This window comes from Saccopteryx leptura, chromosome 6 (genome assembly GCF_036850995.1).
Source record: "Saccopteryx leptura isolate mSacLep1 chromosome 6, mSacLep1_pri_phased_curated, whole genome shotgun sequence".
Lineage (NCBI taxonomy): Eukaryota > Metazoa > Chordata > Mammalia > Chiroptera > Emballonuridae > Saccopteryx > Saccopteryx leptura.
Genome location: NC_089508.1, coordinates 166,537,859 through 166,557,687, shown reverse-complemented (window position 1 = coordinate 166,557,687; position 19,829 = coordinate 166,537,859). Strand labels below are relative to the sequence as shown.

The 19,829-nt window shown below is 39.7% G+C and overlaps 1 protein-coding gene and 1 non-coding gene across 2 annotated transcripts in view; both read right to left on the bottom strand.

Annotated features, from left to right (window-relative positions):
• KCTD16 (potassium channel tetramerization domain containing 16) overlaps positions 1-19,829 on the bottom strand; it is a 255,602-nt gene that overhangs the window by 170,720 nt on the left and 65,053 nt on the right. The window lies entirely within an intron of this gene.
• On the bottom strand, positions 12,427-12,502 carry TRNAV-GAC (transfer RNA valine (anticodon GAC)). Its single transcript has one exon. It is a non-coding gene; the product is annotated as a tRNA-Val (tRNA).

The following is a 19,829-nucleotide window of genomic DNA, read 5'->3' as shown; positions in this document are numbered from 1 at the left end:
GTGACAAAGTGAAGCAACAGGAACTCTCATTCATTACTGGTGGGAATGCAAAATGGTATAGCCACTTTGAAATACAGTTTGGTGGTTTCTTACAAAACTAAATGTATTCTTACAAACAGTTGTGCCCAAAGAAGTTGAAAACTTACATCCACATAAAAACATTCACGCAGATGTATAAAGAAGCTTTATTCATGACTGCCAAACCTTGGAAGCAATTCGATGTCTTCAGTAGATGAATGAACGAATGAATGAACTGTGGAACACCCAGACAATGGAATATTATTCAGTGCTAAACAAAACAAAACAAAACAGAAAAACTTCCAAGCCATGGAAATATCTGGAGGAATCTTAAATGCATAATTACTAAGTGAAAGAAGCCAATCAAAAAAACAACAACAACAAAAAAAAACCTACAGATAGGATTCCAATTATAACAACATCTGGAAAAGATGAAATGTTGAAGATGGTAAAAAGATTGGCTGCCAAGGGCTGTGGGGAGGGAGGATGAATTGGTGGAACACAGAGGGGGCAGGGTAGTAAAAGTGTTCTGTAATACCATAATTATACTTTTACGCCGTGTATAAAATATACAATACCAAGAGTAAAGCCTGATGTAAACTATGGACTTTGGGTGATTATAATGTAGATTCATCGATTGTAACAAATGTATGATGCTGTGGGGGATGTTGATAATGGGGAGGTTATACATGTGTGACAGCAGGGGACATGTGGGAAATCTCTATACTTTCTGCTCAATTTTGTTGGGAACTTTAAATTGCGCTAAATAATAAAGTCTTTAAGAAGAGCAAGTTGTACTGAATTATGGAGTTATCTGTGTATCTTTGATAGGCATCAACTAAAAGTAAGTCAACAGCTGTTTAAAAATTAATGATTCAGGTTATTCTGTCATTATCTTCATTTCAGTGTCAGGAAAGCAAACTAAGATGTGACACCAGCACTCATTTCAAAAACACCACAGTTTTAAATTAAGAGGATGCAGGGTTTATAGTCTAGTTAAATGACTAGATAATCATTTACAAAACATTCAACAATATATGCAAAATGTAATTGGCTTCTTGTTTAATTTCATAAAACTGACTAATGAAATGAAATGGATATTTCATTTTATTAAACTATGCTTTTGTGGTTAGTTCATCAACAAAATTGGCATGAACCTAAGGGAATTTGTACTCCAGATGCAATCTACTAAGTAGGTTACCATCTTTGCTATTTAATAGGGATGCTTTTGGAAATCTCTATAGATAGATCAGGTTTCAGTCAAAATTATAAGGCACTTCAAATTAAATTTCAGCAATGGATGGGCCAGAGGCTATAATAACATATGAGAATAAAGCTGCATCACATCTTTCATAAACAAAGATATAAATGTCTCAAAAAGCCACAATAAAAAAAATTATAGAAACAATAAACACAAACCATCAAGTGATGAGAGATACGTTAAACAACAGACAATCTGTCTGGTTCCTTAAACATTCACAAAAGGAACAGATTAGGGGCGGCTAACTGAGGAGGTTGGAGGGTCTCCATATGATGGTAGGGATTTTTTAAAGCTTAAAAGAATGAGTACAAGATTGTAAAATTTGACATGATGGAAACGAGCTGAAACGTATAGAGGAAAACCTTGGAAAGAAGGGAATGCAATGGCAGAGGAAAAGGAAGTCAAGAGGTCAGCCAGAGAATAGCCCCAGTCAAAACAAGAGCAGAAGTTGGAGGCTGTGAGAAGTGGAGAAATGTGGCAGTAAAGAGAAACAGTCATTGTTACTAATGAGTCAAGTAACAATGTGCTTGGAACAAGGCCTTCAATGTCACCGAGCTTCTGTTCAAAAAGGCAAAGGAATTTTATGCTTCATAGCTTCTGGCCAACCCGGGCCCTTGGAACCTGCTGAACATGAGCTCTGAGCTCTCCTTCCCTGGGCCACAAAGCTGTCTCCTAAAATATGCAACCCAGGAGCCAGGTTTTGCCCTTTGGGTCCTGACTCCACAGGGCTGTACGTGCTGGGCAGGGGTGGGGGGAGGGGCAGGAGATCCCTGGTGGCTACTGAGAAGTAGAAAATTGGTAACTTTCTATTGATTCTGATTCTCCGCGCCTTCTCTCGTGCTGCTTTTTCCATTTAATAAACTACTTTTGTTCTTTTTATTTCACCTCTTTGCTCTGTACTGTTACCTTCCAAATTCCTAGCTTCACACTGGAACTCCAAATCAGCATCAAAATCTCCAGGATTTTTGTTAGTTCAAACACAGTCTAATCAGAATTGAACTCTCACCCTTTCCCATCCCAAACAGTACTTCCAAGTTTCCGCTCTCACGGCTTTTTCTATTTCACTTCTTGTATTTACCAGCCCATAGCTTCATCTCAAATCCAAAGGGCCACCATCTTTGACTGGGTCTCTTCAGCTCATACTTGGGCTACAAGAGATTTTCACAGGAGTTTGATACTCCTATCCATCCTGAATAGAATAATCTGACCCATTCTCCTAAAAGAATGATTTCGTCAAGCCAAAATCTACTCAGTAGTATCCGGATTACCCGGGTCATTATCAGAGCAAGGACATACTCAAATCCCAAACTACTACTGCCCTGAACTGGGCTTGCGCAGACACGCCCAGCACCCTCACGGGCCCTGTCCTCACTGAGCTTACAATTCAAGTGCTCCTAACAATTTGGGTGCCATATGTCCCTTCGGCAATCTGAAGAAGGGCCCATGAACCTTTTCTCAAAATAAGGTTTTTAAATGCATAAAATAAAATACAAGGATTACAAAGAAGACCAATTCTATGGAAAAATATTAAAAATAACCTTATAAATCTATATAGAAATATATGAACACTTTTACTGATGCATTAAATAGCAAGATTATTTAATGTATTAATAATTGTTAGCTGCTGCTAATAATTAATTTTGAAAAGGGACCTTATACATTTCAAGAATCTGAAGTAACTGATATAATACAAAAATATTTGTAATTTCTACATATGCCAAGTCAGAAATACTGCTAATATTACAGTGCTTGGTAAAATTCATAACTATAATAAGTATTAAATTTGATGGTGATTAATGAACACTTTTCCCAATTAAGTTCCCAGGTTCCCTGAGTTTTATTTCATTTTTATGGTCCTTGTTTTAATGATTTTAAGGTGCACCCACTGAAGCCCCTACAAATAGACAAAACCTACCTCACTAAAAAGAGTATGTGTTATTTAAAATATGCTGTGCTTAGTAAAATTCCAGTGAAATATTTAGCAAGCAGTCCTGGCTGGGTAGCTCTGTTGGTCGAAGCATTGCCCTGATACACTAAGGTTGAGAGCACAGACAAGAGTCAAACAATGAATGAATAAATAAATGAAACAGCAAGCAGCTATTTCTCTCTCCCTCTTCCTCTCTCTCTCTAAAAATTTTTAAAAATATTTAGCAAGCAACTCCTTACCATATATAAGGCATGAAATTGAAGACATAACACCTATGTTTAAAGGTCGCAAAGCCTCGTGGGGAGTAATAGATCTTTAAACAAATCACAGAACAATATGGACTACTTCCTAAGATCTAAAGAAATTCTAAGGAAGTACAAAGAAAGAGCCATAGGCTGTGTCTGGGAGAGCCGAGGAAGGTGTCCCAGGGGACAGATGATCTGAGCCGAAGGTCAGGGTGTGCACAGGCAGGGAGCCGAGTGACATTGGCGGGGTGCTGGAAAGGAACTTACAGCTAGTGGGTTAATCAGTTCTGGAGTTCTAATGCACAATATAGTGATTACAGTCAACAACACTGGATTACAAAGTTCAAAGTTACCGAGAGACTGGATCTTGGTTGTTCTCAACACAAACAAGAGATGATAATTATGTGATGTGATAATGGTGTTAGCTAATGTTACAAGGCTGCTATAGTAATTACATTGTCTTATTTAAATGGATCAAAACAGCGTGTATACCTCAAATGTGCACAGTGTTATATGTCTATTATATCTCAAAAAATAAAAAAATTTATTTAAAAGATCGTTAATAGTCAAGATCATAAAATGTGCAGCAATTGAAAAATAAACTTTCATTCCTTTAACCTAAAAAAAGAAATAAAAAAGGGAGGGAGGGAAGGAGGGAGGGAGGGAGGGAGGGAGGGAAGGAGGGAAGGAAGGAGGGAAGGAAGGGAGGGAAAGAAGGAGGAAGGGAGAAAGAGAGGAAGAGAGGGAGGAAAAGAAAAACCAGGAGATGGAGATCTTGCTTTCAACCAGATATGATAATTGTAAGAATGCCAACCCAGGAGCCATTAGAGGTAGGCAGTCCATGTTTAATTCCATTTCTTCGTTTACTCTGTTTCCTCAGCTCTGAGCACACTCTTCCCCACCTCTGTTAATATGTATACTGCTAGTTCTGGGGTTTAAAACTAATGCTTTTCTTCTCTAAAAAGTCTTCATTGACCACCAAGCTTTTGATGTTTTGAATTATTATAATGCCTTATATTGTTACATTTTTGTAATCCCCATTAAATTACGTTTTAACCAACATGGTTATAAATAAATTAATATGTCTTTGAAGTCTTTGTGGTTCCATCTGAACAGGAAGATAATTGCTTGGCCTGAAGTCAGAGTTCAAGGGAACCTGCATGCAATGACTCAAACACTTCAAGGGTGATTTCCAGGGACATGAGCAAAAATCACTCAAATTAAGAAACACCCTTCTCGACAGACATTTAAAAATAAAAATAAAAACAAGACTTTTTTAGAAGCAAAAGCCTTAGCAATGTGACACTGCCTAAAGAGAAAATTTGACATCTGTTTATACTATCATTGATGGATAATCAGAAGGAAATATTTTATTGATAGAAAAGAGCAAGGGATCTTTGAAAAAGAAGTCACTATGGAAACTGCTTCTGACCGGACATTTGCTATTCATATTTGAGAAGTGTTCAGGCACACTGACTTAATCATAAACATGTGTAAGGTGAATAAACTTTAAAATATGCCCATGATTATAAAAGAAAAAATTCAAGTACAAAAAAATAATAAAAAATGAAGAAATTTTAGTATATCTCATCTAGTTTGTCTATGCAGGCAAATTTCTCAAAAAGCATGTTTATGACAGAGAATTTTATTGTTAGGTTTTTTTTAATGCTTAATACATGTTCAAAGTTTTCACTTAACTTTCTTTTCATTTTGTTTATTTTTAATTCCTCTTATTTTTATGGTATAAATGTATTTCTAGAAACAGAAGTTTAATTTACCAAATTTGTCCTATTGGAAAGAGGGCTCAGTAGTAAAGAGAGCTCAATGCATAATCATAATCTGGTAACCAGTTAAGTCTTAAGAAAGGGGTTGCCTCTAGCTGGTCTGAGCCTCACTGAAATAGATAGGGCATGTATTACTACCCTCAAGCCACAGGCAAAGAGACTGGGTCTCAGGGAGGCTAAGTGGCTTTCCCTTTCCTAAGATCTTTGGCTCAAGAATATAATGTAGAGGAGAGATGCACCAGCATGGACTCAGTAGAGGGATGAGAGCGGAGAGCCCAGTCTTGGACATAGGTGTCCCCTCTTCTAGCAGATGGCAGACAAAGGAAGGGTTATGTGAGGCCAGTGATAAACCATCTTTACAGACAGCTAAAAAATATTAATGACAGGCACCTCACAGCTTTAAACCTCAGTCCTCTTAACTCCTTAGCAGATGGGCATTCGAGCTGATCCCTGAGATCTGCTTTCAAGGGATACAGCGGCATTAGCTACCTCAGGGTAAAATGCAGGAAGATGCAGGTTACAGCACATCTGGTTCCCACAGCAAGTTGAAGGAAGGGACAAGCATTCAATGAACATTTTCTTCCTCTTCCACAGCACCCTGACTTCCTATCACTGTTAATTTTTTAAAGGGGCCAGTAGTAATGCCATAAATAAAGGGGGAGGGATGCACCAGTGAAGTACCTTTGCAAGAATTCCATGTTCAGGCCACTCACATAAACAGGACACTCTCTAAAGACTTAATGTGACTTACTGCAGGACTAGAGGAGTAATTTTTGGATTTGTTGACTACTTTAAAGACATTCCTCTCTACCTTACCTAGATTCAAGGGCAGATATCAAATATGGTCAAATCTGAGGCACCTGACATTCCCTCAAATAGCCAGGACCCCCAACTATCTGTGGCACAGTCAGACTGCAAGGCTGTAGCTGAAGGCACTGAGTCAGCAGGCATCATTAGGACAGGTATCTGGACAATGTCCTCAGACCATAAGCAGTGCTTTCACATCTAGTCCAATGGGAACCCACAAAAGTCTGCTGATCCCTATTTAGTCATTTGTTGCTGTTATCATCTTCAAAAACTGGGTTTAATGGACTGAAGTAAGTTGTTCAAAGTTTTAAAACTAGAAGTTGGCACAATCAGAATTTAAAAGTATTCTTTCTCTAGGGTGGTGTTTGTAGTGAAAGGCTCATTCAAGGATCATTTGAAAATGATCACTAGGGATGGCTCTTAAAATATAAATCCCAAAGCCCCACCCACACTTCCTAAACCAGAATCTGTAGGCAGAAGGGTAATTCCTAGTCTTCAGGAAGTCCCAGGGTGAATTTATGGAGGCTCAAGTCTAACAATCCCTGCTGAAGATCCCCACACAGTGCTTCAGAGTTTGTAAAGCATTATAAAGACTTTCACTTTAATAGCATCAAAGACTATGGAAATACACCTTGACAATTGATCTGGTGGTTAAAAGCATAGAATCTGACACTAGAGTACATGAGGTGGCATCCTGGCTCTGTCACTTAGGAGTTGTTAACCTTGGTGCCTTAGTTTTCCCATCTATAAAATGGAGTTGGAAGGTGTAGTGCCTGTAAGAATACATCTACAGACTTCAGATCATGAAGAATGTAAGATCCATTGGTCAAGGACCCTGGCAGCTGTACTGAAGTCCACAGGAGCATTTGTACTAATGCTCCACCTCATGCAGACATCTCCCTGACAATAACAGAATGCAGGAAGGCTATTAAGGCAGGTCCATTTGTAGAAGACATGCGATTGCTCAAAAGGCTAATTGTGAAGCCAGGACTCCCTGCCCATCTTGCATAACCTTCCTCAGATGGATGGCAATTGAGAAGACTTCCACCTAACCTTCCTTCTCTCTTTCTCTTTCAATTGAGGTGCAACGTGCATCATAGCCTGACAGACCTTCCTACCTCTTCTGGCTCCCTCCCCACTCATTTTCTCTCACAAGGATTCCACTAACAAAACACTTGCATGTTTAATCCTCTCTTGGCATCTGCTTCTAGGAGGACTTAGACTAATACACAAGGATAAAGTGAGGTAAATCTTAAAATACATTTAGAACCATATCCGGTACATAGTGAGTGCTCAGTAATATTTGATATAATTCTTATTCTTATTATTGCTGTTACTACTGTCCTTACCACAATTATCAGAGGAGGCAGATTTTTCAACCATGCAGAGTAAATCTCCATGACATCATTAATTCCAGGTCACTCAATTTACATAAAAGGATGTTGCAGATATTAAAATTAAGACTAGAAATAAAGGCATGATTCCTCCTCATACAACTGTATTTTAGAGTAAAGGTAAGTGAAAAATTCTAAAGCGTAATGCAGATGTCCATTAGTATCATAATAACATCTGTTTCCCATCCCCACCCCTATCTCAAAAAACAATATGATATTCATTTTCTCCCCACCAGCATCTCACAGTGGCTACATCTCGGTGGGTGGTTATAACTATTTATTGAATTGAATTTTTAAATTGTGCGGCTCAATCTAAGGCTTGCAGTATAAAAAGTAGACGAATATATTAAGTGATTTGTTTTCCATCACGGATCTTCGAGCCCTTTGAAATTGGACATACACGTGTATGGATTAAGTATAGCTCAGTCGATTCCCCATAGTACCAGTGGAAACTGCAATGATGTCTCTGCTGGGGACCCGTAGGCTCATCCAGACTGTTACCTGTACCTGCGACTCACTAAATTGGGGGAAAAATAATCTAAAGATATTTTTGAGAGAGAAAAGACATATCTTGACTCACACACTTGTGACATAGATGATATTTGGCTATGTTCTCAAATAAATCGCCAGAGACACAAAGAAATAAAGATGTCTATCTAAAACAAAACAAAATAAACAACAAAAGAACCCTTCGAACCTCTGGGTTTTATATTAAGTTAGGCCTGGCAATTGGTGATGATTCAAAACAAAATCAAAAATGTTCCTGCCAGAAACTTCAAGAGATGATGCCAATGATTCAGATTCTTTATCAGAAAAAAAATAATAATAAAGTCATTTACCGTCACCAGTAAGAGAAGGGAGGGGGGAGGATTAGTATGATAGCTGCTATCATAAGCACATGCTTCCCACTCAGACCTGGGACTGACACACGAAAATTTTGTGCGTTGAAAAATCAATCCATGTGGTTTTCAGAGTTTTGAAGAAATGGGCAAAAACTTACAAAGGGATCGGTCTTTTACTTCAGGTCAGTTCATCATAATACCAACTTCAAAATACTATCTTTTGAAACTGTGGCCCTACGTTTGCCAAAAAGAGAACCGCATAGAATGCATTTTTTTTGAATTATGTACAATAGAAATGTTTCTTTCAATCCTTACCTTTTGGAGTGAAACCACACAGGGGAGCGCATGCGCTGTGCATGTGTTTTTGCGCGGACCACAGTGAAAATTCCCTGGTACACTTGCGCTGTGCTTAGAAAAACAAACAAACAAAAATAACTGAAAAGTCACCGAGTCCCAAAGTAGATATTTGGAGTGCACAGATGTGACTCTACAGGAGCCAGGGGTGGGGGAAGAGGCGTGGCAAAAAGAGGGAAAGCCAAAGAGAAAACGAGGAGGACAGGAGAACTGACCGGAAGGAGAGAACGGGAAGAAAATCATGCATTAAAGTTTCACCTTCGCTACCCACTCCACGTGTCAGACTTTGAATGAAACGTCAAAGTATTTGTCTCATCATCTCTCTTTTTCTTCTTATCCCGAAGATGTTGAGGGCTAACTTGAGGCTCTCTGATTTTCTCAAGTGCTGATCTGGTGCTGGCAGTAGCTGAGAAACTTGCCTAAATCCCTGTTCTCTTTCTTGGCTCCCAGGAGACTTTTCTTTTGTGAAGCCGCTGCTTCAGCAGAGGCCACATCTGACTCCTCCTGAGACCTTTCATGCACCTCTCTCCATACTGACTCCCCTCTGACGAGTAGAGACTCAACCTCCCAGGAAGCAATGCTGTCTCTGTGCCCTGCCTATGGCGGCCTCTGAACACGAGATGCTTTGCAATGGTGGATTTCAGGTGATCACCTAGGGGTCCTGGCTGTGACATTCAACCTTGAAACCTGTGCACTTTCAGTTTCTGGTGAGAGCTACAGAACAGGAGAGAGGAACACCTATGATTTTAGCAATGCCTACCTTCTTCACTTTCCTAACTCTTTCCTTCCACCAGAGTTCTGCTTTTCATTCTTAGTGATCTTCCCCTTTAGCTATAAAGGTTTTGACTTTAAAACATGTTTTTGATATACTTTTTAACTTGAAAAGCAATCCCTTACACCTGAAATCTGTCCCTTATTTTTATATATATATATAAATAACAAAATATAGCAGGTAGCAATTAGTGACAAAAACCTGTGTTTTGCATATGCCATTCAACACTGCTGGAGAATGGTATTGACTATCCATGTCAGAGCTAAAATCAGTGACTACAAAACCTCAGCATATCCCCTCACTCCCCTGGATTCAAGAGAATTGTTACTGCTGTAGTCACAGAAAACTGGCCTGTGAGCTTTCCTTCTCACACAAATAGGCTACCAAGTGAAGTGGGAAAGGTTTCTTTTCATGGTTTCTATCCTCCTTCAACATGGCTTACATAGTAGGTAGCTAGCTCGTTGCCTTTCTAGAATCAAGGCCTTTTTCTCTTGTTCACAGGATCTCAAGTTCCCTCCAGGATTTGCTCATTCCTTACTTGTAGTCCAGGCTTTATCAAGGGCTGAACATACTTCCTGGTCCCAGACCTAGGTCTGGACAATCAGGATAATAGCCACTGGTTCATAGATAGGAAGATAGCCCAATCCCCAATCAATGCAGATCTTCAACTTTCAATTACAATTTTGGGAAGGATACTCTATTTACTGAAGTTGCTTTGAGAAAGGATTATAAATCTGGAATTACTACTGACCTTGCCACATCATAGAAAGAATCTCCCCAAGAATAAAGCCAACACAAAGCTATATAAACCAACACGCGAGTAATTGGATCTAGCCATTTCTTAAACCATATTACCCCTCAAATTTCAAATACATTTTTAATAGCTTAAGCAGTATAGTGTTGGATTTCTGTGAACATAACCAAAAGAGTACTTCCTGACACAACCTAATTGATTTACATCCCCCAGATAATCAAAGTTTTTATTTGTTCTTCATTTGTTCAGACACATAATTTCATGCCCCACCGAGACATGGTGTTCAGAAAACAAGTTTATAGGATTCCTTTATATTTCAGTCAAGGAATTTTAGTTCTCTGTTTTTGTTTCTGGTATTGCTGGCTTATGATCTATGCCAGTGATTGATTACAATTAGGTAAACTGATTAAAATTAGGTAAATGCAAACTTAAAACCATAATGAGATACCACTACAAACTTATTTAAATGGCAAAAACCTAAACAATAACAGTGCTGGCAAAGTTGCTGAGAACTGGATCTCTTATTCAGGTAGGACTACAAAACAGTACAATAACAATGGCAAACAGTTGGGCTGTTTCTTAAAACATTAAATATATACTTACTATATGACCCAATAATGCCACTTCCAGTTATTTACCCTAGAGAAAAACAATCTTATGTTTACAAAAAAAAACCTTGTACACAAATATATAGAGCAGCATTATTTATAATCAGCAAAAGTTAGAAACAACCAACCCACTTGTCTTTCAATGAGTGAATGAACAATTCAAACTGTGGTGTATCCATATAATAGAATGACATTCAGAAATAAAAAGAAGTAAACTTCTAATACACTAAAAAACATGAATGGCTCTTAAAATGCATTATGTAAATAAAAGCAGCCAGGCTTAAAAGGTTTAAATACAGTATGCCCCCATTTACATAAAATCTGAAGACAGCACTATTTCAGAGATCAGCAGTTGCTAGAGATTAGGGTAGAGGTTGGATTTGACTACAAAGGCCCAGCATGAATCTTTTTGGAGTGATGGAACTGTTTTGTATCCTGGTTGTGTTGGTAAATTTGTCAAAATTCACAGAAATATATACTAAAAAAGAAAAAAAAGTGAATTTTACTGTATGTAAAAATTAACAGGTATGACTGACCAGTGGTAGCGCAGAGGATAGGACCAGTGCTGGTCAACCTGGTCCCTCCCGCCACTAGTGGGCGTTCCAGTTTTCATGATGGGCGGTAGCAGAGCAACCAAAGTATAAATAAAAAGATAGATTTAACTATAGTAAGTTGTTTTATAAAGATTTATTCTGCCAAATTTAGTGAAAATCCGACATAAAGTACTTGGTAAGTAATTATTATTATATGCTGTAATTTGCTGTAACTCTGCTTTATAAATTTTATAAAGTATAGTTACTTCCCTACTTTATAAATCACCATTACTGTGGAACCAGTGGGAGGTTAGAAAATTTTACTACTAACAGAGATACAAAAGTGGGCGGTAGGTATAAAAAGGTTGACTATCCCTGGGATAGAGTATTGACCTGGGATGCTGAGATTCCAGTTTGGAAACTCCTGAGGTTGCCAGCTTGAGCACAGGCTCATCCAGCTTGAGTGTGGGATTATCAACATGATTCCAAGGTCAACAGCTTGAGCCCAAAGGTCATTGGCTTGATCAAGGGGTCATTAGATCAGCTTGAGGCCTCTCACAGCCCAGTCAAGGCACATATGAGAAGCAATCAACAAACAACTAAAGTGACACAAATACGAGTTGATGCTTTTCATCACTCTCCCTGTCTCTCTCAGAATTAATAATATTATTTTATTAATAAAATAAAAATATATATGGTTTATAATGTTGGCCATTGCTAAGTGGACAGGATGTATTACCTCTGAGATCTAATTATCTTTGATGAACTATGACAGCACTGGTCTAAGTTCTTCCCAAGTTTAGCGGTCTATGTGCCTGTCTACTCTTTTTTTTTTTTTTTTTTGTATTTTTCTGAAGCTGGAAACGGGGAGGCAGTAAGACAGACTCCCACATGTGTCCGACCGGGATCCACCCGGCACGCCCACCAGGGGGCGATGCTCTGCCCATCCAGGGTGTTGCTCTGTTGCAACTTGAGCCATTCTAGCACCTGAGGCAGAGGCCATGGAGCCATCCTCAGCGCCTGGGCCATCTTTGCTCCAGTGGAGCCTTGGCTGCAGGAGGGGAAGAGAGAGACAGAGAGGAAGGAGAGGGGGAGGGGTGGAGAAGCAGATGGGTGCTTCTCCTGTGTGCCCTGGCCGGGGATCGAACCCGGGACTTCCGCACGTCAGGCTGATGCTCTACCACTGAGCCAACCGGCCAGGGCTGTCTACTCTTTAAGTTTAGCATGCACTCTACAAAAGAAAGCCATTCAGCAGTTAGTTTATAGTGTTTTTTTCCTCAGCAAGGATTCCGATGAGCCCAGAGGAGCATGAGTATCATCATCATCATCATCTTCAACGTTGAGCTACTTACACTGCCCGAATTCACCAGATAGTTCAGTATTTCCAGACTATGAGACCCACCAAAGAACACAAAGAATTATACAATTGCAAGTTACTATTTTTGCCCTACAGCAAAGTTTCCAAGAGAAATAAGACACTTAGGGGATAAATACATAGTGACTCTTTCACCCTCAGGGAAGAATAAAGAGTCTACGGATATGCAGCAATGCTGAGTGAGTATTAGCTCTATCACTCAGGGCTCTGCTTCGCGCCTTGTCATTCGCACTGTGGATAAAACACAGGATCTGTCTGTCATTGTGATGTAATTTATTGCAATATTGTTATTTTTTAATTACACAGATTTATGGAATAGAGTTTCAATAGGGAATAAGATCTCTCCTTCCAGAATACTACAGCTGACTAGTAAAAGAAATGTTTCTGGGTCTCAGACAGATATAGAGGACTAAAAGAAAGGGGCAAATTCTTTAACAAATTAGAATCATAGTAATTTCATCTCTAAATGTCTACCCTAATATGAATCACATGCAAAAATATTTCCTGTGGCATTATCTGTAATAGTGAAAAATTACAAGTACTCTAAATGTCTACCATTAAGTGATATATCATGCACAATAATACTAAAAGCATTATTATAAATAAAAATAAATAATACTAAATAAATTAAAGCTGTACCCATCAAAATTAATAATCCCCTAAACTATTGAGAAGCAAAAACCATATTGTAGAATGTCAAATTTTTTTTTTGAAAAAGGATACATACATAATAGTTCTATACATCATCAATAGATATATACAGGATATAGCAAAAGTACATTTATAGTTGTAAGTGCACAAAACACAAAGTTTATTCTTGTATTACTATTCATTATTATATTATTTTCCATATGAAACTTTTTCCCCTGGATATATACATACATACATCTCTCTCTCTCTCTCTGTATGTATATATATATATATATATATATATATATATATATATATCATATATATGTATATAGAATATAGAATATATATAGAATATACATATGTATGTGTGTGTATATATATATAAATATATATATTAGAATTGTTATGAAGGGCACATAACTCACGACAAAGGCTAACTTTCAAGAGAAGAGGAGGAGACTAGGTTTTATATACATACAAAAGAGCTCTTGGAGGAAAATGTATTCGTGTATTACTTGTAAAATGAAGCATTACTTTTAAACAGAGAATACAGTGAAGACTGCCAAAGACACCTACTTCATCAGGAAATTCTCCCATGGCCATCTAGCAAGGCCCTGGGGAAACAAGGTCAGAGGACTGATGGTCAGCCCTGCTGAGAAAGGCTTGCCCAGGCTATTGTGGAATATTAACCTGTGGGCTACGTTTCAGGAATTAGGAGTAAGTTTTACATTGTTCTTAAGCAACCAGAGTCCTAAAATAATCTCTAATGTTAAATGATAAAGCCTTTTGAGCAAATCACTGATTTCACCCTTACTCCCAACCCACATTCTCCATCACCCAGTTGCCCCAACCACAGAATGACACATATTTACTTTCAGATTTAGAGTGAATTAAAACTAATATTGTTTGAGAGTCGTGTGATACCCTTTGGAATAATGAGAAGGACCCTGCAGTGTCACGAAAGCAGAATTAGGAAAGCACTGGCTTGTATCGTTGCCATGGGGATCTGTTTCATTTAAAAACCCAGTTCTAGAGAGATCAGGAAAAAGGGGAGAAATCTTGGAAAGGCTGTAAATTGGGCAGGGCAGAGTCACACAGTAGTACCAGTGGGTTGGGAGCTTTGCCTTCCCTGTCTGTCCAAGCAATATGACAGGTAGGAAGGGAGAGAGAGTCTGTACTGGTTATCAGGTTGCCATGAGTCCATTCTGCTCAGATCCATTTTGCAGAATTAAATGCAGATGGAAGAGGAGTAACTGGGAAATGGGAATGTCTTCCTCTACCTTTCTCCAGACCTGGTCACTGACCGACTATGCGATTACAAGCAATGGGCCTGGACCACTGACTGCTTCCCTCTTAGCTGCTCAGAACTTCAGTCCCTCCATGGAGGTATATTATGTTTTCCAATTTTAATTTTATCATCTACGCTTTGATAATTTGCATTTAAATGTGTTGTCAGAGAACTTCCAGAAATCTTTAATAGGAAGACCAATTTGCATTTTAATATGCTGTTAAAGGATTTCAAAATATCTCTTTTAGTGTGAATACATATTACCAGAGGAATGGTCACTGTTAAGGAAATTATAATTACCTGGATACAATGTAAACAGAGCCAGCTTTCAGAAGACTGTGGCTTTGTTGGACTTTCCTTGTAAAACAGAGAGTCTGAATGAAACAGGAAACCTTCAGATCCAGGAAGCCTTACAGGTGGAATTGATACCACCGGTAGAGAAATCCAAGCAGGGAAGTGAGTACACACGGCATGGCTGGTTATAAGAAAGGAAGTTCCTCTGCAGGAGGAAATAGGGAGAAGTGTGTCTTTCCTTACCGGCACCCACCTGTTTTATTCTCTGATGAAGTCTGAAGGCTCCAACCACAGACAGGTCACATCCCCACAAGATGGAGAGTGAATGTTGCTGCCCACCCTTTTGATTGCATATTTCACAAGAGTAATCAGAACTTTGAACGGATATATCAGCTTTTGTGGATTCTGGAGAAACACTGACATGGTCACATCCTCACATACAGAATGATAAAAAAATATATATTATACATCTCATTCTTTCTGCTTCTTCATTCTCAATGACTGGGTTCCCCTGCGATGGTCCAGCATTTTAAGCCTTTTTTTTTTTAATTTATTGTGTTTACATAGATTCTAGTGTTGCCCTGAATGCATCCCCCCTCTCCCGTATTCCCCTCAACATCTCCCTTGATGCTCTCTCAACAGCGCCCTGCCCCCTTCCCTTCAGGTTTATCCCATCCTATCATCCCCTTTCCCTCTGTCCTCTTTTCCTCTGGTCCCTTTGATCCCTCTTCTGTCTCAATTCCATTCCTCAGTTCACATTGTTCCTTAAATTCCTCAAATGAGTGAGGTCATATGATATTTTTCTTTCTCTGCCTGGCTTATTTCACTTAACATAATAGTTTCCAGGTCCATCCATGTTGTTGCAAAAGGTAAGATTTCCTTCTTTTTCATGGCCCCATATTACTCCATTATATATATGTACCACTGCTTTTTTTTTTTTTTTTTTTTGAAGTTGGAAACAGGGAGGCAGTCAGACAGATTCCTGCATGAGCCCGACCGGGATCCACCCGGCATGCCCACCAGGGGGCTCGGCCCCTCTGGGGCATCGCTCTGCTGCAACCAGAGCCATTCTAGTGCCTGAGGCAGAGGCCATAGAGCCATCCCCAGCACTTGGGCCAACCCTGCTCCAATGGAGCCTTGGCTGCAGGAGGGGAAGAGAGAGACAGAGAGGAAGGAGAGGGGGAGGGGTGGAGAAGCAGATGGGCATTTCTCCTGTGTGCCCTGGCCGGGAATCAAACCCGGGACTCCTGCATGCCAGGCCGATGCTCTACCACTGAGCCAACCGTCCAGGGCTGTACCACTGCTTTTTAATCCACTCGTCCACTGACGGACACTTGGGCTGTTTCCAGATCTTCACTATTGTAAACAATGCTGCCATAAAAATGGGGGTGCATTTCTTTTTTTGAATCAGTGATATGGTGTTCTTGGAATATATTCCTAAAAGTAGGATGGTTGGGACAAAAGGCAGTTTCATTTTTTAATTTTTCAAGGAATCTCCATACTGTTTTCCACAGTGGCTGTACCACATGATAATTTCATAGATGCAGAAAAAGCATTTGATAAAATCCAGCACCCATTTATGATCAAAACTCTCAGCAAAGTGGGAATACAGGGAACATACCTCAACATGATAAAAGCCACCTATGACAAACCCACAGCCAACATCATACTCAATGGGCAAAAATTAAAAGAAATCCCCTTAAGATCAAGAACAAGGCAGGGGTGCCCCCTTTCACCACTCTTATTCAACATAGTACTGGAAGTCCTAGCCACAGCAATCAGACAAGAAGAAGAAATAAGAGGCATCAAAATTGGAAAAAAAGAAGTAAAACTATCATTATTTGCAGATGATATGATACTGTATATAGAAAACCCTAAAGTTTCAGTCAAAAAACTACTGGACCTGATAAATGAATTCAGCAAGGTGGCAGGGTATAAAATTAATACACAGAAATCAAAGGCATTTTAATATACTAACAATGAACTGTCAGAAAGAGAAATTAAGGAAACAATCCCCTTCACTATTGCAACCAAAAAAATAAAGTACCGAGGAGTAAATTTAACCAAGGAGATTAAAGACTTGCACCTGGAAAATTATAAAACATTGATAAAAGAAATTAAGGAAGATACAAACAAGTGGAAGCATATACCATGTTCATGGATAGGAAGAATAAACATCATTAAAATGTCTATATTACCCAAAGCAATTTATAAATTCAATGCAATACCAATTAAAATACTAAAGACATACTTCAAAGATATAGAACACATATTCCAAAAATTTATATGGAACTGAAAAAGAACACGAATAACCTCAACTATCTTGAAAAAAAAAGAATAAAGTGGGAGGTATCACACTTCCTGATATGAAGTTATACTACAAGGCCACTATACTCAAAACAGCTTGGTACTGGCATAAGAACAGGCATATAGATCAATGGAACAGAACAGAGAACCCAGAAATAAACCTACACTTTTACGGACAATTGATATTTGACAAAGGAAGTAAGAGCATACAGTGGAGTAAAGACAGTCTCAAGCCTTCTTGACTCTATCTGTGGTAGGCAGTTAGATAGGCATGAGCAGAGCGAGGACAATGGGCCAGGTACATTAAGGTCCAGGGCGGAAAGTTCTGGGGGGCCTAGCAATGGGTAAAACTGGGAGAAGGACCTAGCCCCCAGGCTAACTGCTGGTCAATCAGTTTATACCCCTTGACCTTTCATATGGCTGGTCATCTGGTTCGGGACTTTCCCTGAACTTTCCTCCCCTGGCATGTTGCTAGTTATGTGGTAGACACCTTAGAGGAGGAGCAACAGGGCCAGAGAATAGCCTCATATGACCCTCCCCATAGAAGTTGTGCATGACCACTCCCTCAAGCAGTAAGCCCTAGAGAGAACATCCGGACCTCAGCTGTATTTTACCTCCAGGCCCAGAAAAGCAGCAAAAGCAGATGGAGCAATGTCACGGTTGACGGCAGGACCAGATGCAATTGTTAGATTGGGTGGCTGGTTAGACATGAGCTGGGACAGGCAAAGGAGGTGGAGGGATGAACTGCCCCCATGCATTACTTGTATGCAGGATCCAGGTACATTTTTAAGCTAGAACAGACCTCACCACCTCCAGACTGGTGGTCTCGAGTTGCCTGATATGGTATTGACCACATAGCAATACGATGAAGACAGATAAACGAGAAAAAGCTAGAAAGAAAAAAAAAGGCAAAAATGGGAATGGAAAAGTCCAGAAAGTAAAGCCCATAAATACCTAAATTTTGTAGCTAATCAGGGCACTCATTCTCGAGAGTGAGCTGCCGCTCAGGCCTTCCTGAGTGTGTTCCCACCCAAGCCAGTAAACCCTCGCTTTGCTTGCTGTACTTTGTCTCTTGACTGAATTCTCTCTCTCAAGCGAGGTAAGAATCAAGGTTTTGTAGCTTCACTGGTAACATAATGACCAATGACCCCTCCCCTAGTACCAACCAATCAGTGGAAACCAGGACCCTGAGGAGACACTCCTGGAAAGCTGATGAGTATTCCATTGACATTCTCCCCTGGGGCCTCCCCTGAAATCTCTGCCTTGCGAGAGCAAGTAAAAGCCTTCAAGACAAAGAACCAGTGTGGCACTCTCTATGGAGCGTGCCAGTGCCCCTACCCACACCCTTCCCACAGGCAGTTTCCTGGTCTCTCTCTCTCTCTCTCTCTCTCTCTCCCCTAAGCTTTAAGGGCCCTTCTTTGCCCCAGTAACTTGTTTCCTGAGCCCGTTTCTTCTACTGCTCACTTCTTCTACCTCAGTGACTTTCTAAATAAATGTGTGCTTGTATTTGAGTCTTGACTCTGAATTCTTTCTCAGGCAGAACTCAAGTACCGAAGTTGCTGAACGAAACTCCAGTCTAACTCCACCAGTCTAACACCTGATGCCATTTTGCCACCAACACCACCATCAAGATCACAAACTCTGAGCTCTGTTAAAGAGAGGGGGAAGAAGGTAAAGAAAGAACAAAAGGAGAGGAGGAGGGCCAGGAGAAAGGGAAAAGAAGGATGAGGAGGAGAAAAAAATTCAGAAATTTTATCTCTTGAAATATCTTTTACCCTTTCTCCTTAAAATGCTCATGTGGTTTTAAATAACTAATGTCTCTTTTTATTGAAGTAAATTCCCTTTAGAAACCTCCAGATGAGTTTATTTTACAAATAGTGCTTCTGCAATTTCTAAAATAACAAGACAACTGACTCAAAATGAAGTCACTTATGTTAAGCCCCATGTCACTAACTGGAGACTTAATTACACACTCAGCCTCTCAGAAGTGAAATCTTACACCAGTTAATCAGGAACGGCCTGAGCAGCAGCAGGTAGGTAATCTGCCTGATGGACCCCTGCCCTCCCCTAAGGGACAGGTACCAACAGGCTTTGTTGCCTAGTATTCGGTCTTGTTCTGGCTCCCTCTGGCTATAAAGGTCTTTATGCATAGCTCCTCACAGCTCCTATCTCTCTGCTAGATTGGATGCTGCCTGATTCAGATTGAGTTTAGCTCAAATAAAACCTTAAAATTTTCAGTAGGCCTCAGTTTATCTTTTAACAATTCAGAAAGATATCTGTTAACAAGCAGAAAAGTAAAAACTCCTAAATTGTGTCTGTTCCTATTGACCATCATAGACTGGTCACTTCAGGGAAAGATGGCACCTAATCTGACAAATTGACTCCTCTGCTGGTCGCGCCCATCCTTTGTGGGAATCTTGCATGGCAAATCAAGGATACAGGAGGCCAGCACCAACCCTTAAATATTGGCTTTCTTTCATCCTCACAACAAGTGTCTTAAGTAGGAACTGTTGTATCCGTGGTGAATAAGCAAGGCAGCGGACACTCAGAGAGGCTCACGGAGCGCTTGGTGTCACGCAGCTCATGGAGTGGAGCTTTGATTCAAACCAGGCCACCTGACCCAGAGCCCGCAC